Raw genomic sequence first — 5,255 nt, forward strand, 5'->3', positions numbered from 1 at the left:
ATCCGAATATCTCCATGATCAATTTGATTCAAATTTATACTCTCCTGATGTATTAAATGGTCTCAAAGTATCCGGTTTACCAAATCATAAGTTAGTTTTAAAATTTGGTGTTCCAGTAATGTTACTGAGAAATATTGATCAGAAAAACGGCTTATGTAATGGCACAAGACTATAGGTGTTATCATTGGGCAAACGTGTTATTGAGGCACGTATAATAACTGGAACTAATATTGGAAATCGGACTTTTATTCCAAGAATGTCTTTAACTCCATCAGAAAAAAAAGATTCCCTTCAAATTCACAAGAAGACAGTTTCCTTTGGCCGTATGTTTTGCAATGGCTATTAATAAAAGTCAAGGACAATCGTTATCAAAGGTTGGTTTGTTTCTGAAAGATCCAATTTTTTCACATGGACAATTATATGTTGCCTTATCTAGAGTTCAGAGCAGAGAGGGATTAAAATTATTAATTTTAAATAAAGATGACAAACTCACAAATAAAACTTCCAATGTTGTTTATAAGGAAGTTTTTCAAAATTTGTAGCCAACTTTTTTTTAGCATATTTTATTCATTTTTAGCAAATCACACTTAATCCATCATATTACTGTATTTTTTTTATAGTTATGTATTGTTGTATTTTATGTTAATTTCATTACACACATTCATAATGCATCATCTGCATGTGTCCAAGAATAATCATGCATAAAAAATAAGAGTTTTCAAAAATCTTCATTCCTAATTAAATACTTCCCATTTACTTTGTAATTAAATATTTACAAATACATTTTTTTTATAAGAATGCAATATTAAAATTCATAAGTTATCAGAATTAATGAAATATAATATTATTAAATAATTAATTTTTAAATTCAATTCAAAATCAATATCCGTGGGTTCTACGGGTTTTAACCTAGTGTTAAATATGTGTAAGAGTTATTTTCAACTTTAACGACAAATATGTCAAACATGTGTAATAATTCTTAATTATGTCTAGTGATTTTACTAGTATAAAGAACACCATTATAAATGAAAAATACATATCAATTTGAATACATTTACAGATGAGCAAATTCTCTTCAAATCTTTCTTTTTCTTTCCTAAAATTTTAATTTAGTTTTACTAATCTTTTTTTAATTACGTCGAATTTACAAAACTTGAGTGATAAAAGTTCAAGCAATCGAAAAGAAGCCTTTTTATTCTTTTTTTTTTTTAAAAGAAAACTATAAAAATCTAGTATTGATTATTATGGATACTCTAGGCCCGGCAGTACTTCGATTATTCAATCTAACATTTCCTACTTTCATGGTACAAATGCTTTTCTATTTACAGAAAATAATACATTACAATTAAATAATTTAATTTTCCAAAAAAAAAAAAAAGAACAAACCCTTCACTGAAGTCATCCTAACAAAAAGCTATGTATACACAAATTCGTGGCCAAAATTCAATTAACAAAAACTTCGGTGTCAAAATTTTAATTATTTGAATCTGCCACTTAGAAATTGCTGGCATCATCTTACTCTCATCCACCTGCTTGAATCACTCCAGTTGGGCCCATCATCCACCGTCAGCCGCCGTAATCTTGTCGCCGGAAAAATCACCGGCAACAAATTTGAGAGTTCCGGTGAGGGTAATTGCGTCATTTCCAACAACTCCGCTGATTCCCAAACCGTAAAGTCAAAAGGGTCTCGTGGGGAGATTGAAGGGCTACAAATACAATCTTCTGTTTCCACCTTCGATACAAAAGGATGATTCAGAAGCATCTCAGCCGTCCATCTTTTCCTTGGGTCTTTCAAGAAACACTTCCCAAGAAAATCTTTTCCTGCAGATGATAAATTCCCAGGAATCTCCGGGATTTCTGTGCCAACGCCGATTTTAAACAAAAGGGCGCCAATGTCAGAGCAAAACCACGCCGGATTTCCGGTGATCATCTCCGCCACCAAACAACCAAGTGCCCATATATCCGACGGTGGCTCCTGCTCACCACTAACAACCGTCTCCGGTGCCATGTACATCGGTGTGCCTCTAATTTCGTATTTTGACTTTGAATCTCCGGCGACCTTCTTCGCTAACCCAAAATCAGCGATCTTTACGTCGGCGTTATCACCTTCGGAGAGTAAGAGAATGTTTTGGAGCTTGATGTCGCAATGAACAAACCCATTCCGGTGAATAAACTGAAGTCCTTTCAAGATCGAATTTGTATATCGCCGGACTTCCGACAACAGGAAGTTTCCGAAAATCTTCAAATTGTAAGATAAATCGCCACCGGAAGCGTACTCCAATGCAATATTGTAAATCTTGATGCCATTTTCGACGGTGAAACAGTCTCCGAAGCAATGAATGATCTCCGGGCAATTGGTAAGCTCAGTTAAGATATGTTTTTCGTATATCAGTGAAGCAGAGTGAGACACGCCACATGATTTGATCGCCATTAATGGCGGAAGATTTGAGTTGTGGGTTGTGGGTTGTGCTAGACTTATGGTAGCAAAGCTTCCATGGCCGATCGTCTTGCCTCTTACCCACTCCATTGTGAATCGAACGATGGGGTGTTTGAGAGGTGGAAGTATTTATAGGTCATCGTAGTGTGCAAATTGCAAAATATGATCTTTATTTGGATTTGGATTTGTATTATATTCGCCGACTTTCTTATTTAAGAAAGGATAGCTTTATTGTTAAGAAAATCTAACTAAAATAAGCAATAACTTATTTTATGTTTTATGTATATTTTAGTCGACATTTGTGACTGTGATAATAATCATGTTTCATGTATATTTTAGGTCGACATTTGTGACTGTGATAATAATCATATATAAATAAGATTTTATATTTGATATGTTTTGCTTGTGGATATCACTATAGATAACAAGTCATTGAACGAAATAAAGTTACATTGGACACTTATAATTCTTTTTTACACAAGTACTCCCACAATCTCGTTTGCACAATCTGTCTAGACACAATCTACGTTGAAACTATTTGCATTTGGCAGTTTTGCCACCATGTGCCCAAAATTGGACTTATGCAAATTTTAAACCGGTCTTGTATCTTTTGTCCAAGTTTTTCCGCTACATCACAATCACAAGGAGCCTAGTTCCTTAACCCTAGTTATTAGTCATATCCATGGTCAAACTAACAATATATTAGACTTGACGGAGTGACTCGGTAAAGAGCATGACATAGCCTTGTTGGCTTCGGTGCACACCGCACCACTAGTTCGGCGAGGGCACTCGGCTAGTGTCCACCAATGAAAGAGGAAATATTTAATTTTAATATATATATATATATATATATATATATATATATATATATATATATATATATATATATATATATATATATATATATAATCTTTTCTTTTACAACTTAATCAATTTTTTCATTTTCAAAAATTACCTTATTCAAAAAAATACCCTCTTTTCATTATATAACTGTTTTTTCTTCAAATTTTCAAAATTTAAACCTTATATCATCTACTATAAATAACATCATTATTCATTCCCCATCACATTCAAATCTTCTTAATTCATTTCTCCTACCTTTTATTTTTATCTTTTTTCAAAACTATATCGCTAAAAAATGGATCATGTTTAGTCAATTGATGAAGAGATGATATTGACTCGGTCATGGGTAGATGTAACAGAAGATTCAATCAACATTAACGTCAATACGACTACTTTTTGGAGGAGACTCACCAAAAGATACCACCGCAAAGTCGCTCTACCTCGAAGTAATGATCAAATCTTCTCCAAATGGTGACATACAAGCACAACTTCAGTTCAGTTTAACAATGTGTTTCGTAGGATGATGACTGAAGCTGAGCAAGGTGAAAATGAATATACTTTGTTTTGTGAATGATCTCGATGTTTTTTGTGAAGAAACTAACAAACCTTTCCGTTGAGTTTTGGCAAATTATGAGGCGGTGCGACAAATGATGTCCACTTTAAGCTCGTTTTCTTCTAATTTCTAGTGGGTTGTGTGTTTTAATTTCTAGTTATGTTGTGTGTTAGTTTAATTTCAAGTTCATTATGTTTTTTAATGTCAAGTGTGATTTCTTTTCAAGTTAATGAAGTTTAAGTTTTTATTAAAATAATTTGTCTAAAATTCTATGGTGTTTTTTCAGGTTTGTTGTAATTTCCTTTGAAGTTTAATAAATTTTAGTTTTAAAATAATTTTTTTAAATTGATTATTTGTAATATAAATTAATTTTAGAAAAAAAAGTAGCATAACAAGCTTGGCAACACACGCCCTGTAAATAACAAAATTTTGATACAGTTTGACAAATCGTAGGTGGTACCTACGTTGATTGTAACTTTGGCACCACTCCCTTTAACCTAAGCATCTAGTCTAAGTATCTAGTCTACACCACTTAGACTCAGGTAAGATCATTGCTAATTCCCCTTTAACAATTGTATCTAATTCAAATTACTTCTTATATCTAATTCTAATTACAGTCAAGTAACAAAACCACAAAATAATAATAATAATAATAATAATAATAATAATATTAATAATAAGAATAATAAGAAGAAGAAGAACCACGTCATTCCAACCCTTCCCTTTATTTTAATGTAATCTCTAAATTCACTAAAAAAAACTGAACAAACTTTATGTATATATAAATAGATAATTTTTACAAAAGTTCTTAAACTTTAACCCCAATAATGAAAACGTTATTCCTAACTTTCTTTTTAACGTTTAAGTTTAGTATATACAATCTGTGTTTTTTATCATACACATAATATATCACACATAAAACAACTATAGGACACCGCCCAGCTGCATCGGGACGAACCCGACATCAGACTCCTGTTCGGCATCAGGCTCACCCCCGCATCAGGCTTGCCCTGGCATCGGGCTTACCCCGACACATACACAACATAACATACATCATAAGCACATAACATAATCACATAACCTGCATCGGGCTTGCCCCGACATCGGACCGGAGCCCGGAACATATAACATATGACATACAAACCAGCGTACATCGGGCTTGCCCCGGCATCGGGCTAGCCCCGGAACACATAACACATAATATATAAATTAACATACATCGGGCTTACCTCGACATCGGATCGCAGCCCGGAACACATAACACATAACATATAACGTGCATGAATCATAAAGACATCACGCATACATAATGTAACACTCGTGTTTCTAGCCTAGGCATTTTGTAACGACCCGTTTCCGGTATGTTAATTCATTGGTAATTGTTGTAAGTTTTGCAAGAGGAACTCGGCGAGTTCATAGCCT

General features: G+C 33.4%; 1 pseudogene; it reads right to left on the minus strand.

Annotated features, from left to right (window-relative positions):
• Positions 1-1,173: 1,173 nt before the first annotated feature.
• Positions 1,174-2,666, minus strand: LOC145093217 (mitogen-activated protein kinase kinase kinase 20 pseudogene; annotated as a pseudogene).
• Between the last annotated feature and the right edge of the window lie 2,589 nt (positions 2,667-5,255).

Source organism: Lactuca serriola, chromosome 3, assembly GCF_051521515.1.
Source record: "Lactuca serriola cultivar US96UC23 chromosome 3, Lser_US96UC23_V15, whole genome shotgun sequence".
In the NCBI taxonomy this organism is placed as follows: Eukaryota; Viridiplantae; Streptophyta; class Magnoliopsida; order Asterales; family Asteraceae; genus Lactuca; species Lactuca serriola.